This window comes from Ursus americanus, chromosome 24, assembly GCF_024610735.1.
Source record: "Ursus americanus isolate L20-20 chromosome 24, mUrsAme1.1.p, whole genome shotgun sequence".
NCBI classification, from domain to species: domain Eukaryota; kingdom Metazoa; phylum Chordata; class Mammalia; order Carnivora; family Ursidae; genus Ursus; species Ursus americanus.
The window spans coordinates 34889933-34907683 of NC_142150.1; the positions used below are offsets into that span (position 1 = coordinate 34889933).

Sequence of the window (17751 nt, forward strand, 5' to 3'; positions counted from 1 at the left end):
AAAGTCACACAGTTGGGAAATGGCAGAACTGAGATGTGAAAGCGTGTGTCTGACTCTGAAGTTCGGAGCCACTCTCTGTCTGCCCTTCTGTCTGAAAAACCTGACTTTTCTTAAATATCTGATTGATTCGTTCACTGAGTGCCTAGGATTGCGTTGGGCACGATGGTAAGTGTGAAGATGACTTAACCCTCAAAACCTATAGTAGCATGATGGGACAAATAGGAAAATAGATTTTAATTTTTCAGTATTTTTTTAAGGTTTTTGGTGTTTTTTTGTTTTTGTTTTTTGTTTTTTGGTAATCTCTACACCCAGCATGGGGCTCGAACTCACAACCCCGAGATCAGGAGTCATGCGTTCTTCCAACTGAGCCCGCCGGGCGCCCCCTGAGTGTTCTTTTCATCTCTGAAGATGTCTCAGTGTGTTCTCATTTCTAGCTTCTGCCCTTCAACTCGCTGATGTTCCCTCCAGCGTTTAGCCCTTCTACCTCCCTCTCTCCTTTTCTCCCCCTTCTCATCCCATTCTCCCCCTTCTACCTCCCTTCTCTCCCATTCTCCCCCATTCTCATCCCAACTGTGTCTGCACCTTCCCCTCCTGCTGTTACAGTGTTGTCAACCCAAACATGAGGACTGATTTCTGCATGTAGCCCTGCTCCACAGAGCTTCACCAAGCATGTGGCCTACAGGAAGATGTGATTTCCCATAGGGTCTAACTTGGGTCAAGCCAATTCTGCCTGAGCTGTTTCTGGAGGGCGTGTGATCTCCTAAGGCCATCGAAGCCACGGGGATGTGTGCTCACATGACCGCTGCCTCCTGCTAGGAACTTAAGCTGCCTGTAAATCTGGCTTCCCCATCCCCCTCTTAAGGAATACCCTGGTGACGAGGAGAAACTGAGGCACGGGGAGGGTGGCAGTGCAAAACCTGAGCTAACTAGGGACTGCAAGCCAGGCTCAGCACTCTCACCCTTCAGGCTGGCTCCCTTCTCTATGGCCCTGGGCTGAATGCAGCATGAGGTGACACAAGCTTCAGTTAAGCATTGGCAGGACTGGCGCCATGATGGATTCTGACCAGCAAGCATGTTCATTCCCAGGAGCCCAAACTGGTCAGTGTACTCTAGTTCATGCATGTTCTGGTTGAAGTCAGAATTCTCAGGGGGACAGGAAGAAGACATGAGGGGTATTCCCGGCTTATCCCCTCCCCCATATTCATTGCCTACTCTTGTTTCCTGCTCTCAGACTGTGGCAGGCCCAGCTCCTCGCGTGGACCGTTCCTGGGGCCAAACCTCAGGACAGCAGGTCCCAGGTCAGAGCCTTCCTTGCAGCTCAGTCTCCCAGCCAAGGCTGCGAACCCAACAAGGGTCACCCGGACGACTTAGAGCTCCGTGGGCACAGAGAGCTCAGCCACTGCACAACAGGCCTGATGTGCGGGGGAATCGCTGCACGCCCTTCCCTTTCAGGGTCCAAAAGTCCATTGCGGGCTGCCGGGAAGATGCTGGGTTTCCTGTGTGGGCTGATTTGTATGTGAGGGGCTGTTGAAAGCAAAGGCACCTCCTAAATTCGGGAAGATTCCTCCCTCCTTAGGGTGACCCTGACTTGAAGATGGTGCTCAGTGCCCACCTGAGATATGGACAAGCAGAGTCAGGAGGTGGAAAGTGATTCTGACCCATGGGCACAGTCCTTTGCCAATTTTTTGGACTCTCCCCACCATGCTGAGAGCCAGGTGTTACTGCTGTTTGTGAGATAAGGAAGCTAACACTCAGAGAGATTAAGTAGCTGTCCAAAGGTTACACAGCTGTTAATTGATCCCATGTTGTCTGAATTCAAATCCAGTGGGTAGCTTATTTGGCCAGGCGTCCTTCCTTTCTTTCCAAACTAGACTTTAAGTCAGAATTTCTTCCTATTCTTTTTTTTTTTTTAAGATTTTTTTAAAAATTTTTAAGTGATCTCTATACCCAACGTGGAGCTCGAACCCACAACCCTAAGGTCAAGAGCTGCAAGCTTTACCAGCTGAGCCAGCCAGGCGCCCTCCGATCTGCATTTTCTTTTCTTTTTCTAAAAAGTTTTATTTCTTTATTTTAGAGAGAAAGAGAGAGCATGTATGTGTGGACACATGCAGGTGGAGGAGGGACAGAGGGAGAGAACCTTGAGCAGACTCCCCACTGAGCGTGGAGCCCGATGCGGGGCTCGATCCCATGACACATGAGAACATGACCTGAGCTGAAACCAAGAGTCTGACGCTCCACTGACTGAGCCACCCAGGCACCCCCAATCCGTATTTTCTCATGATTTGCACCATGTGTCCCTATGAAACCTATTAAAGTGCCTTACCCTAACACACACACACACACACACACACACACACACACAAATAAACAAGCAAAAGAAACACTTGAATGATTGAATGAATGAATCCCCACATCCTGGTAGCAGGTAAAGAATAGAAAATCTAAATCTGGAAGTGGAGAGAATTGAATTATTTTTTGTTCTGAGGCTTTTCTTGTAAAAGAGCATGTGTCACTTTTTTAAGGTCTGTTTAAAACGATACACATTTATGAGTCATTGAGTCCGTGTGGGCCCCACAGTTTTAGGGTGGCCTCGGTTGTGTGCCTCCTGCAGTCACTGGGGGGTTAGGCTTGGCTTTGCTGAGCTCGTAGTCACTGGTCCGAGGAGGCTTGGCTTTGCTGAGCTCGTAGAGGCTCTTTTACGTGTCTTGGATCTTGGCTAAGATGATCTGCTGACCAGCTCTGCTCCCCATGGCCTCTCATCTGCCAGGAGGCTAGTGGGCACTTACTCGTGGAGGCTGCAGGAGCCTAAGGGTGTGAGCAGAGGCACGCAAGCTCCCTTGAGTCGGAAGCTAGGAAGTAATACAACATCACATCTGCCTCGCTCGAGAACGTCTCAAAGTGTAGGGACAAAGTCTCCACTTAGAAGACCTGCAAAGTCACTCTGCGAAGAGCACGGATATAAGGAAGCATGAATCACTGTGACCGTTTTCCCCATTCTACAATTGTGGTCTTACATATTTGTAGAGAAACTACCAGCAACTTTCCCAAACAACCTGCTGTTCTGAGATTTTCCCTCAAGAATCAAGGACTTTTTGTCTCTATCATTATAATATCAGAAATGATTTATTATGTGAAGTTTCAAGTTGCTTACATATAGTTTTCCTCTTGTTGCCACTGCTCTCTCTGGGGCATATTCAATGAGTTCTGGCTCTTGCACTTACTCGTGTCACTTGAGAAAGACAGAAGGTCATAAACAGACATATACATGTCCAGGACCCCTACCCTCACCCTGCCCTGCCAGCCTATTCGGGGATAGATAAAGTTCTGCGTGTCAGCCCACATAGTTCCAAAGACCTGCTTCCTTTCCCAGTTACTCAATCCTCCCCCACACATGGGTTTGATTGAAGACATCCTAAAAAACGACCCTGAGTGTGAAGAGGGCTCCATTGCAGTTAACCCCTGTCACCACACGGTGTCACTGTTGAAACTGTGTCCTGCACAGCCTTTTGGACACTTGTGATTTCCTGTAAGTTCCAGATGCTCCCGTAGCCAACGTGGGGATTTAAACTTCCATTGTAAGGTTTATGGTTTATACTCCTTCAGCCATTATTTCCCAAAACTCAATACCTTCAGGTTTTGCCAGGAGTCCAGACCACCTCCAGCCTGAGCCACGTGCTGAGTGTGAACCAGCCCAGTCCCTGCAAACCCTCAGGACTAGCTTGATGACCCCAGCAGCAGCAACCACAGGCACCACATTAAGAATTTTTCATGGATTACATAATTTCGGTTCAGGAGAGATCACACCGTGTGGAAAGGATATGCTACTGGAGATATCAAGACTTCAGTAATTTGACATTGTGTTTTCCAGAAGAATCATTATAAAAAGGGTGGGGAGAGGAATCTTCAACCACTGCAGAATATGTTTGCCTTTGTGCTGTTTTTTATTTACCAAACACTAAAGTCTCTAATGTTTCACGGCGCAGGCACTCCTCAATTAACTGCTTGGCATGTCACGACAGTTCTCGGGGCTTTTTCAGAGTGTTTTATCATATCTAACTTCCATTACAAAGTTATTGATTTTGGACCGTGTTTTTCGGCACTCGTGCCAGGACTTAATGAACTCTGAGAAAATATCATTCTAGGATGCAGAAAATATTTTAAACGATAATGCCGAATATTAAAACAGCAGCACATTAGTCATTCGCGTCCACTCTCAGAAGTTAGGATGTACGTAAACAATGGCTCAGTTCACACGATACGAACATTAATAGCTGTTATTTACTTTTGCCAGCTCGAGGGAGACTGTCATGTGGTAACGGCTGTGAACGCAGTCCACAGGCCCTCTCAGCTCACCGTTTTTGAAATCATGTCACCTTGGTGATTTCTTTTTTAATTTAGGGAGCTTTGGGGGTGCCTGGCCGGCTGAGTTGATAGAGCATGTGACTCTTGATCTCAGGGTTGTGAGTTTGAGCCCCATGTTGGGTGTAGAGATTATTTAAAAATAAGATCTTAAAAAAATAATAATTTAGGGAGATTTGGAGTTTTTCAAATGTGCGTAATACATAATAGCCCCACACCCATTATATCCCCTTTTTGTAGATGAAAAATGAAGTATCAGAAAGCAGCTAATCTCCTGTGTGGAATTTAAGAAACAAAACAGTATCATCGGGGAAGGGAGGGAAAAATAAAACAGGATGAAATCAGAGAGGGAGACAAACCATAAGAGTTTCTTAACTCTAGGAAACCAACTGAGGGCTCCTAGAAGGGAGGGGGTGGGGGGATGGGTAACTGGGTGATGGGCATTAAGGACAGCAAGTGATGTAATGAGTACTGGGTGTTATATAAGACCGATGAATCACTGACCTCTACCTCTAAAACTAATAATATACTATATGTTAATTAAGTAAATTGAAATTTAAAAAAAAAAGCAGTTAATCTACAAAGAGGCACCTGGCCGGCCTAGTTGGAAGAACAAGTGGCTCTTGATCTCAGAGTGGTGAGTTCAAGCCCCATGTTGGGTGTAGAGATTACTTAAAAATGAAATCTTTAAAAATTAAAAAAAAAAAGTAGGGGGATTTGCAGTTTTTCATATTTGCTTAACTCCAATTTACATAATATATAAAGCACCATTTCCATTATATCCCCTTTTTGTAGAAGAAAAATGAGGTCTTAGCAATTAATCTACAAAGAGGCGCCTGGCTGGCTTAGTTGGAAGGGCATGTGCTCTTGATCTTGGGGTTGGGTGTAAAGATTACTTACAAAAAATAGTAAGAAACTTAAAAAAAATAAAAAAGAAGGCAATTAATCTACTCCTTTAAGGTCTCATGGTTGATGAATGACGGAGTGGGGAGTAGACCCCAGTGTTTAGTAACCTAGATGCCCTTTCTCATGAGGTAATTTCATTTTATTTATTTAATTTATTTATGTATTTATTTATATTAAAGATTTTATTTTATTTTTTTAAGCAGGCTCCATGCCCAGTGCGGGGATTGAACTAACGACCCTGAGATCAAGAGCGGAGTGCTCCATGGACTGAGCCAGCCAGGTGCCCCCCCAAGGTGGTTTCGTCTCTGAGAACTTGCTGATATTCCTTGCCCTAAGCCTTGGTTGAAATTCCACTCATCCGTCCTGAAAGCTTTCTGCAATTTTGAATCTCAGGAAGAAATGTTAGGGAAATATGAATCCCCTTATTCCAGAAAAATCCTTTTACAGAGTGAAACACTTCCTCCCTCCTGCCCTGCTGCGGCTACTCAGGGGCAGCCTGTAGAGAGGCATGGATGCTTCTGGTATTTCCTCCCTCAGGACAGGGGCTGCCCACCATCTGGATACCTAAGAGGGACCAGTCAAGTGGCTTCTTGAAATAGAAAGTCCGCTTCCAGTGATCCAGACAAAAGACTCTCATTTTGCAAATTCCTCTCCTTGCATTTTGTTTTGTTTTGTGTTCAAATGATCCTTTATTGAAGTATTTCCCTTTGCAGTTCTTAACTAGCTGGGCATGCCACTGTACCACTACTGATGTCATCTATGATGTCACGAGGGTGGTGGCCATCAACATTGCAGCTCACCGATTGGGCAGTCCCCAAGATCTCTTTAATGGCTCCAGAGAGCTCTTAGGCTAAAGATGGGTGCTGCATTTGTCAGGCAATGTTGACAGTCTCATCAAAAGTGATATTTCCACTGTGCTTAGTGTTTTTCTGCTTCTCTGTCTCTTGGCGATTCCTTGAGGGCTTTGATAATCAGGGCGGAGGCAGAAGGTACCACTTCAGGCTGAGCCTGTCTGTTCTGAATGGTCAGCATCACTGTCAGCCTCAGACCCTTCCAGTCTCCAATCACGGGTGGCCTCGGCGATGTCATCACCAATCTCTTCTAGAGACAGACCCAGGGGGCTGATCGTGCAGGGAAGGGCAGACAGGGACCTCACTTCCCCTCCTGTGCACCTCAAGTATACAACTTTGATCTCGTTAGGGTCCAACTTAGGCAGCATGGTGGAGGTGGCTGGTGTGGGATGCACCCAGATTCGTGATGATGGATGACGTTTGCACCTTTGCCTCCTCCCAGCCGAAAGCTGAAAGTTCCTTGCATATTTAATCCTGCTCTTGACTAGCAGCTTAGCACATATGCAGTCAGAGACATGTAAGTACACACATACTTTTGTTCGTACGTGTATGTATGCACAGGCTGATACAAGAGTCGCAGGCACATAAACTCACATTCACACGTGTACAAAAGCACATGCACACCTGCACACCAGCCTCTAGGAGGGTGTGCCAGAGTGTCAGGGCAAACTTTACGTCCAGTCCAGCCCAGCCCCGATCCCGGAGGAGGGCCTCCCGGACATGGAGGAGCGGGAACGTTCCCCCACGGTAAGGATTTCAGAGCCAGTCAGCACTAATTACAAGGCATGGGATAGGCTCATCCATCATCCCAGAGCGACAGGCTGGCCGCGCAGCCGCCTCCCGGGCCCCTCCCCCATTGCACTGCATTTCTCCTTGAGTGACCGCAGCATGGCTCCGCTGAGAACCAAGCGTGGTAGCCTCGGTCCTGCCCCAAATCACAGCTACGGGCATGCCCTGGCTCGACGGCTAGCTTGCGCCTCCTCTCTCTGCACTCTGGGGGACACTCCCCCAGCCCCCTTCCATGCATTACCCCCTTCCAAACGGGCCGTACCATGGGCTCCGCACTGGGCTTCGTTTTCAGTATTTTCGCGGAAACTTTGCATCATCCTGCGACTTGGTATTGTTTCGCCAGGTTTGCAAATGCAGAAAAGGAGCCTGTGAAGACATCAGTTTGCTCAGGGTCACCCAGGCGGGAGGGCCAGTGATGGTATTCAAAGCAGAGTCGGCTGCTTGCATGGCCCAGGATCCCAGCTCCTGTTCCACCGCCCCCCACCGCCCTGCTCCCGCTCATTGCTCCGCATTTCCTCTTGGAAGACCCACTTCCTCGTCTTCTCATTTCTCTCCTAAATCAGCTGAAGAGCCAAAGTCTGAAGGAGTCCCACAGTTGGGAGACCAAATAACAGCCTCAAGGGCCAAGGGTCAGGGGCTGAGCGGAAAACGCAGGGCAGCTGAGCCCGCCAGCACGAGATGGGCGGGGTTCTGGGGGTGCCTCCGCCGCGGGCCAGGCCGGCGGGGTCGGGGTCGCATTAGCGGGACTTCGGGCTGGCTTCAGGACATAGCATCAGACTGTCCGCCCTGGATCCCCAACCCCTGGCCATCCAGCTCTGCTTCCTGGGGACTGAGTGTGCCGGAGGTGTCTCGGGGCCCTGAGCAGTGTGGGCCTCCCTGGTAAAATCTGCTCCCCTGCTGAAATAATTTTGAAAGCCTCCTTGAAGGCAGAGCGCATGTCTTTTTGTCATTATCCTCCGCTTCAAGCGTGGAGTCTGGCACTCGGTACAGATCAGCTACGACAAAACAAAGCACGACAACAAATGCCTTTCTGAACCCTATCCACTTACTGAAACGCTGCCATGCCATTCTGAGTCCAGGGCAACCCCCCCCCTCCCCCAGCGGCGTGCTCTGCTCTTCCCAGCCCTTGGCATCACCCCTCCGCCAAACACGGCGCCCAGCATACATTGCCTCATATAATTTGTCACATGCCCATGAGTATTTGCCTTCTCACCCCAGCTACTGGGAAGCTCCTTGGGAACCTGACGCACACTGTCCTTCCCCGGCACCACCTATGCCTATAAATGTGCAGCAAACGCTTTTGATTCCAAGTGTACAATGGCCAGGGGTGCCTGGCTGTCTCAGTCCCTAGAGCATGAGACTCGTGACCTGGGGGTCCTGAGTTCAAACCCCACCTCGTGCAGGTGTAGCGCTTACTTGATTAAAAAAAAAAAAAAGGTTTAAAAGAAAAAACTCCACAAAGTGTACAACGTCCATATTTGGGTAAAGATTTTACTTTACAGTGATGACATTGACGTTATTCTTAGTTAATGTATCCCCTCAGGAAACCACTCGAGGAAGGAATACCCAAGCACAGCTCCTAGCGGTTATTATCAGCCAGGGTTTTGCCTTACAAGTTATCTCTCAACCAGGGAATTACACAGTTGTGTTTGGGTGGTCTTTCTTCCTCACTGCTGCCCACCCCCGCCTGGGGTCAGGATATGGGACTCCGTGGATGGGCTGCTTCAGTCAGAACTGGGGGGGATGGTTCTGCACCCTTCATGGAAGTAAACATCTGGAGTCTGGAATTTCAGCTGTAGGATTAAACATTGTGACAGCGTGGCGGATAGATTGTCTTTCCTTATCTAGTCTAACGGGCCACCTAAAGAGAATCCGCACTCTGTTACTGTTCTGCGGGGGAGGGGAGCTTTTCCCTTTCCTTCGAATTGAAAGGTAGTGTCTCTAGAATTCGCATGTCCAAACACCTGAGATGTGTAACCTAACAATTATTTACATGCAGAAAAAGCAAAATGGGAGCGCCTGGGTGGCTCGTGAGTTAGGCATCTGCCTTCAGGTCAGGTCATGATCCTAGGGTCCTGGGATCGAGCCCCATCAGGCTCCCTGCTCCAGGGGGAGCCTGCTTCTCCCTCTCCCTCTGCCTGCCGCTCCCCCTGCTTATGCTCTCTCTCTGCCAAATAAATAGGTAAATCTTTATTAAAAAAAAAAAAAAGAAAAAAAGCAAATACCTTTCCCCCAAGGGTATTAAAAGAAAGGAGAGAACTAGTTTCTGATGCTAACTAGTTTTGGATAGGAAACACCATTCCTCCAGCATCATTTACAATAGCCAAGAGGCGGAAGTAACCTAAATGTCCATTGGATGAAGAACGTGTGGATAAAGAACATGTCGGGTCTACATCCAACAGAACATTATTCGGCCTTCATCGAAGCACACAAAGTAGAATGCTGGTTGCCAGGGGTGGTAGGAGGGGGCAGGAGGAGGTCTTGTTCAGGGGACATAGAGTTTCAGTTGTGCAAGATAGAAGGTTTTAGAGTGTGCATATATTACCACTCCTGTACGCTAAACGTGGGTTAAAAGGGCAAATTTAATGTTGTATGTGTTTTACCACAATAATAATTAAAAAGCACCATTCCTGGGTCACAACTGTGTCCCAGGGATTTCCTTAGTAAAATACTCACCACAACCCATTCAATGGGTATTGTTTTCCTTGCTTCATACGTGGAGGAGAGGAGAGGTCCCAAGACATATCTGATCTCATGGCCACCCGACTTAAGCAGCCATGCTTTTTATGCACGCAGCCCACTTTTCCACTCCCAGGTGACCATCGCTCTCCAGGAAAAAGCAGTGAGTTGGGGGCATGCGTTCAGAGAGGTTTCTCTGGTTTTGCAAGCCCAGACTTTCCATGTCAAATCACCCCCCCAACCACATCAACAATGTCTCCCGATATATGTTCCCCCCACTTCTTCCTTTGTAATAGAACCCCTGATTTTCAGCTGGTGACTTGGCCAACCAAACTAAAGACTTCTCCCTGAAGGTAGTTGTGGACATGTGACTAAGTTCTGGCCAGTGGGATGTAAGCAGAGGTATCAAGGATAGCTTTTGGGAAGGGTCCTTAATATAGGGGCCCATCCTTCTTTAGTCCTTCCTCTTCCTGCAGGCTGGAATAAAACATGATGCCTGGAGCTTGAGTGGCCACTGTGGGGCCTGAGGTAGAATCAAATCTGAACCTATAATTCAAACCACAGCATGTGGGTGCCGTCATGTGAAACCCTGGCCCACAGTAAGCACATCTGATTTATCAGTGCTGCATATGCTGCGTGTGGGGGACACGTGAAGTCATCCCATTGGTGCTGACACGTGTAGTATGACCCTGATCCTTCCGTGCTTACGGATGGATGAAATCACAAGGCATTTACGGATTGGAAGCAAAGGTCCACTGACTTCTCCCAATGTCCCATTCATTCATTCATTCATTCACTCAATAAGTATTAACTGTGAGCCTACTAGCTGCCAGGCCCTGTTTTTGCACTGGAAATGCAGTGTCAAGTAAGACAGACAGAGTCCTTGTCCCCTCAGCACATGCACTTTTATGGATTGATACTGTCTTCCTTCCATTTTCTACCATGTGATATGAAATGTCCCAGTGTCTGTAAAGGGTGTGGGGGAAGGACTAAAATGTGGGAGGGATTTGAAATGTGACCAAGGAGGAGCAATTTTCTTTTGCCCCAGATTTCTCCAGAATGCCTATTTTGCAGGGACATAGGGGGACGTTCCTGCCTTGGTCTGTGTTGGGCGTTAGGATTGGGTGAAGCAACAATATGAAATCAACAAACTCACCTGAGAGTCCACCAACGGGGCCAGTTCTTTACGTTTCTCTGGGGCTCCGGAGGGCCCCAGCTACCAAACAAGGATTCTTCGCAGCAGTAAGGGCCAATGTGGTAAGTTCTCCAGTGGAGACCTGTATTCTCCAAACCAGAATCACATCACAAGGTCTAAGAAGTTCCCATACCCACGGAGTCCACTAAAACTGAAAAGTTTTGAACTCAGAACCCTACTAGAATACAGATTGGGAACCTATGACATTGTATCATATTATACAAGCCCATCACCCTAAAACCCCATTACTGCTAAAAATTACTAGAAACCCAGCGGTCCATTATAGCACTATTCCCGACAGCCAAGATGAAGGAATAACCTAAATGTTCATCAACAGATGAATAGGTAAAAAGGGGCGCCTGGGTGGCTCGGTCATTAAGTGCCTGCCTTTGGCTCAGGTCATGATCCCGGGGTCCTGGGATTGAGCCCCATTGTCAGACTCCTTGCTCATCGGGGAGCCTACTTCTCCCTCTCCCTCTACCTGCTGTTCCCTTGCTGTGCTCTCTGTCAAATGAATAAATAAAATCTAAAAAAAAAAAAAGAATAGGTAAATAAATGTGATATATATATATATGCATATATATGCGTATATATATACACACATATATATGCATATATATATATATACATATACACACACGCACACACGCACACACACACACACACACTGGAATACCTGTCAACCTTAACAAAGAGGGGAATTCTGCGAAAGGCAACCACATGGATGGGCCTCAAGGACATTATGCTGAGTGAAACAAACCAGACACAGAAAGAAAAGCACTGCATGATTCCACTTCTCTGAGGTATCTAAAATAGTCAAGCTCTTAGAATCCGAGAGTGGAATGGAGGCTGCCAGGAGCTGGAGGGAGGGGAAATCAGGAATCACTAATCAACCGGCATCAAGTGTCAGTTGAACGAGATGAGTAAGTTCTAGAGATCGGCTGTGAGATGTCGTGTCTGTCATCAACAATACCGTATTGTCCACTTGTACGTTTGTGAAGAGGATAGATCTCATGTGAAGAGTTCTGAGCACAGTGAAATAAAATAAAATAAAAATCTAGCAGTGAGCCAACCATTTATCTAGACTGAGCTAGGTGTTCTGATTAGTGCCCCCAGAGAAACTTCCATTCCATCTGGGGAGATATAACAAGGGAAAATGAAGGGCACAGTCTTTGCCGTCGGGGAGGTTTGTGGACTGGTGGGGAATCAGACATAAAATAACCATCACCGGGGTGCCTGGATGGCTCAGTAGGTTAAGCGTCCAACTCTTGATTTCGGCTCAAGTCATCTCAGGGTCCTGGGATGGAGCCCTGGCTGGGCTCCGTGCTCAGCGTGGAGTGTGCTTGAAATTCTCCCTCTCTCTCCCTCTGCCCCTCCCCCTGCTTGCATATGCAGCTCTCTCTCTCAAATAAATAAATAAAATCTTTTTAAAAATTTAAAAAATGTGTAAATGGAGCCCAGAGGGTTCATGAGCCCTTTGAGATGTGCGCCAAAACACAAAACACAGATCTTTCTGCAAAGGGTTACCCATAACGCCCATCACCTTCTTAACAAAGAATCCATGATGCAGTAAAGGTCAGGAAGCGCTAGGGAGCCCTCACAATTTGGGGCAGTTGAAGGATCTGAAGTTTGTGTTGTGGATTCACCTTCTGATGGAGCCGGGGGTGGGGGTGGTTAGGGGAGAGTTTTCAGAGGCTGATACAAACCCCCAAGAGGGATATTCAGCCGGCAGGGGAATGGAGAAACACAGGACCTTCTGAGAGGAAGCACGCACAGGATTTTGGGCAATTGGATGAATGTGACATAGGAAAAGAGGAAAAGGTTTGAATTATGACTGGAACCCTAAGGCAAAAGATATAAAAGAAATGGTGACTGACTTTTAAATGACACCATTTCTTTTTTCTTTCTTTATTTTTATTTTTATTTTGCAGGTATAGTTGACGTACAGTCTGCACAATGTCTTTTAATCTGCCGTAGAGACAGAAGGAATATTTTCACAAATCCAGCCCAGGGTGCCTTCCAAACCACAAGCTCCTGGGCAGTTTGCCAGCATTTCGTTTTAGCCTATGGTGTGTTCTGATAGGAGAGTCAGATACACTGGTCTCATCCTCTACACCACGTGATTCACATGCAGAAATTCTCTAAGATCCTAATGGCTGGGCAAAAACCCCAGAGTAACCTGTTTACCTGTATGAAGATGGTGCTTCCTTGGGTCACCTCAGAGCCTCCCCCGCCCTTGTAAATACAGCGGAAGGCTTCTCCTATGGCTCTGCAGGATCAAGCCACGTGGCCCAGGTTATTCGAGACAAGGAAGGTGAAGGGGACTCCCAGGTCTTCAGCCGGAGCCATTGTGTTATGACTGTAACGGGGGCAATACGGTGAAATACAACACAGGGAGAGGGGCAGGTCTGTGGGAAAGGTGAGGGTATGCTAACCAAATTGGGTTCGGGCAAACTGAACCCAAGGTATCTCTGAGACATTTTTTAAAAGATTTATTTATTTATTTTAGGGGGAGGGTGCAGAGAGGCAGAGGGAGACAGAGAATCTCAAGCAGACTCCGCCGCACTGAGTGTGGAGCCCAACTCAGGGCTCGATCCCATAACCGCAGGATCATGACCTGAGCCGAAATCAAGAGTTGGACGCCCAACCGACTGAGCCGCCCAGGCACCCCCGAGGTATCTCTAGAGAGATTTTATCCGCTGGGAACCTTTTGGGTGTGGGTGACAGAATCCCGAAACCTATGTGAATAGAAGAGGGATGGGGTTGGCTTACATAACGAAACACTCAGGAGGTCCTGCTGCAGGCACGGCTGTATCAGGTTCTCAAATGATGTTACCAGGCAGCTGTCTCTCCCCATCTCTTGGCTCCTTTTCCTCTCTGATGCTTTCATTTTAGGCAGATTCTCCCCCACATTGACGCAGTTTTGACCACCAGCAGTTTCAAGCTTACCTGCTATCAGCATAACAAACCCAGTCGTGCCACTGTCCCAAAGGTTCCGGCCAACATCTCAGGCCTGATTCAGATGGACTCTGACTGGGTACTCACCCTTGAATCAATTATTGTCATTTAATTGACTTAATCTGCTGTGGTTGACAGTCTCTAAGTTGGCCCTTTGGTGATGGTACTTTCTAGTATTCACATCTTTGTGTAGTCCCCTCCTCTGGAGTAACTTACTTCTAACTAACAGTATATGGCAATGTTGAGGCGTTGCCACTTTTTTTTTTTTTTAAGTTCATTTTATTTGTTTATTCTAAGTAATCACTACACCCAACCCAGTGTGGGGCTTGAATTCACTGCCCCGAGATCGAGAGTTGCACGCTCCTCTGACTGAGCCAGCCAGGCGCCCCGAGGTGTTGTCACTTCTGTGATTAGGTGACAGAAGATTGTGATTTCCCTCTTGCTAACAGACTCTCTCTCTTGCTGGCTTCGCTGATGCAAGCTGCCATGTTGGACAGAGCCGCATGGCTGGGAACTTGAGGGTAGCCTCCAGCCAACAGCCACCAAAGACAGGAGGCTCTCAAGGATCATAATTCTGCCAACCACTATGAAAGTGAGCTTGGAAGCAATTCCTTCGCCCACTGAGACTTCAGACAAAACCCAGCCCTGGGGGACACTTTGATGGCTGCTTCAGGAGACATCGTGATCAGAGGACCCAGCTAAGCCCTGCCCAGATTCCTGACCCACAGAAACTGCAGGAAAATACGTGAGTGTTGTCCTAAGCTATTAGGTTTGGGGCTAATTGGTTACACAGCCACAGACAACTAATAACACCTGGGTTGTGTGATTGCCCCTGGAGGAGTAGATGGAGTCAGCCTCAAGTGACTCATGGGGATGGAAAGTGGAGAATAGGTGTCTCCACAAAGGAAAGCTAAGGTGTAGTTACCAGAAGGGGGATGAAATCAGGCCAGGCAAAAGCATCGATGTCTGCCTCACACAGATGTTAGGGAATGTGGGCAGGCAGCTGGAAACGTACCTGGACACAGAGATGTGACAGTGATTCACGCATGGGTGATTGTTGAAACTGTATGAATGGATACAGTTGCCCCCAAAGAGAGAAGGGTCAGGGGAGAGAACGGCAACAGTGAAGGGGCAGAGGCAAGGAGAGCAAAGGTGATTAAGTGAGGAGAGAGTAGAGGAAGACATGTTTGATGCTGGACAACTTCACTTAGGTTACTGACATGCCTCTGAGGAGACACAGAAGTTGACTTCTGTTAGAAATCTGGGCCTTTAGTTTAGAGGCTGGGAAGCCATCCACATAGAAGTGACTGTTGGGGGCGCCTGGAGGCCTCAGTCGGTTAAGCATTAGACTCTTAATTTTGGCTCAGGTCATGATCTTGCAGTTGTGCGATCAAGCCCCACGTAGGGGTCTACACTCAGTAGGGAGTCTGCCTGAGATTCTCTCTCTCCCTCTGCCTCTGCTCCCCACCCCCGACTGGGGCACTCTCTCTCTCTGACCGTTGAAATCAGGCGTGTGTCTGATTTTGTCCAGTGACAGAGTACGGAGGGAGAAGAGGGCCGGACAAATCCTTGCAGACTGTGTGTATGTAGGTAGCAGGGGAAGGAAAAGGACTCATGGGAAGGGACAGAGATGGGATAGTTGGAGAAGTAGGAGGCGACCCAAGAGAGACCAGTCTTCGAAGCCATGGGCGTTTCTGCCACAGTCCAGAGAGGCAACTGCCTGACAGAGGTTGTGTGTGATAGGGACTGAGAAAAGAGTGGGATTGGTAAGGGGACTGGCACGGTGAGGAGTTTTCTGGTCGGTTGTGGGAGCCTGAGGGGGAAAGTCTGGGCTGTGTTCCTCCCTGCCCTTCTCGGCTGCCTTTCTTGAGTTCCATCACAGCTCACTGAGATACCAGGGTCCAAAACGGCCTGCAAACTAAGTGTTGGCAAACTTTTGTCATACAGAGCTGGTTAGTCTAGACTTTGCTGCCATGTGGTCTCTGTCATAACTACTCAGCTCTGTCACTATACTGTGAAAACCGCCAGAGACGGTTTGTAACCAAACGGGCACAGCTGTATTCCGATGAACTTTATTCACAAACAGGCAGAGGGCAGGGTTTGGCCCACGGGCTGGAATCTGCTGACCCTTGCTCTAGGCTCACGGAAAGGGATTGAAGGTGCAATACACAGGACAATCGATGAAGTAAGAATAGGATTAAAACCTCAGGGAAGTGGGTTTGCCTTAGAAAGAAAGTTCTTGCATTTATTTGGGCACCTGTTACATCTGACTTCCTCTTTGTGTGTCTGCCTTGTACTCCTCAACTGCGAGCACCTCAGGGCCAGGAATGTTTTCTAGCAATGATTCCAGAGCCTTCCACCCAGGAAGAGCTCCGACACATAGGTAGTGGAGAGAAGCAGGATGGTAAAAGCAGAGGCCCCTTATCTTGGGGGGGGGGGACTGAAGAGGCTCCCACAGAAAGACCTGCATCATCCAAATGAATTAGGAGCCACTGATTAGCACCCAAGTTACCCCCACTGCTGGTGGAGCAGGGAGGCAACTCTTCCAAACATTTCAGATTCAGTCCTTCCAAGAGGGGGAGGATTGGGGCAGGTGGTCTCCCCGTCTCACAATTACGGAATTCCACGTGGTGCACCCTGGGTAAGACTCCGGGGTTAGGGAGGAAAGCAAAGGGGAACCTCCAGAATGCTCCCAAACTTGTCGTGGGGACAGTGGAAAAGGGAGGCCACTACAAAGCCCTGGGACATTCTGGAACTCCCAGAGGAGGAGGGAAGGATGTGGAGGTGGAGCGGGGTGGCTAGGAGTCAAAGAGCTCCTGGATCCTTTTTTTTTTTTTTTTTTAACACTCTTATAACAGATTGGACCACGTCTGGCTGTTCCTGGCCTCTTTTTCTTCCCTTCCTCCCTTTCTCCCTTCCTTCCTTCCTTTCTAGATTTTATTTATTTACTTGACACACAGAGCACAAGCACGGGGAGCAGCAGGCAGAGGGAGAAGCAGGCTCTCCACTGAGCAGAGAGTGTGATGCAGGGCTTGATCCCAGGACCCTGGGATCATCACCTGAGCCGAAGGCAGACACTTAACCAACTGAGCCACCCAGGTGCCCCACCTTTTTTTTTGTTGTTGTTAAGATTTTATTTATTTACTTATCAGAGAGAGAAAGCACAAGCAGAGGGAGCAGCAGGCAGAGGGGAGCCTGATGCAGGACTTGATCCCATGACCCTGGGACGACAACTAGAGCCAAAGACAGATGCTTAACCAACTGAGCTACCTGGGCGTCCCCTGGCTTCCTTTTCAACTCTTTCCTGCAGGGCAATGGGCCAAGCAGGGATTTGGAAGGTGATAAGCGAAAAAGGAAGCTTTCTCCACGCAGTCCATTCCTGGGCAGGGGGATTCCAGAGACTGGAGACTGAGCTGAGAGGGACTGAGAAGAGTCCATCCCCTGATGGGGAACTGATGTCCACTCTGTCCTGGGAAGAATGCTTGTAGAACACAAATAGGGGGCCTGCAGACTACAATGGGAGCAGCAGAGAGCTGAGGGTGGAGGCCCTGGGGTAGCTGGAGGAAGAGGTTTAAGGCAGCCCTTGGTGGGGAAAAGGAGAAGAGCACCTTCAAGAGAGTAGTATCTTTGGAGCTGAGTAGAGGCCAGAGGGAAGTGTTCGAGCCCTCCATGATCTGCCCCAGCCTGCCTTTCCATCCTTGCCATTCCCCTTCATCCATCCTAGGTTCTCACTGAATTTCCCACCCACCCTGAACACTCCTTTCTGCCATCTTCTTGTCTTTAAAACTTTTCTATTCTTCAAGTCTTAGATGCTTCATCCTCCAGGAAGCCTTCTTAGATTCCATTCTCCATGGGAGGCAGTCCCTCTTCCTCTGAACTCCTTATCTGTTACCCAGAGAAGTCATTTAGCAATTTTCACCTGGAAGTAAAGGAGTATTGGAGCCAGAAGCCGTTCTCCAGGCAACGTTGTGTCTTCCGCTCGTCCGTGGCACGTTCCCTGGGCAGAGGCCCTCT

The 17751-nt window shown here is 48.3% G+C and overlaps 1 pseudogene; it reads right to left on the minus strand.

The window, feature by feature from the left end:
• Positions 1-5981: 5981 nt before the first annotated feature.
• Positions 5982-6574, minus strand: LOC123785312 (large ribosomal subunit protein uL11 pseudogene; annotated as a pseudogene).
• Between the last annotated feature and the right edge of the window lie 11177 nt (positions 6575-17751).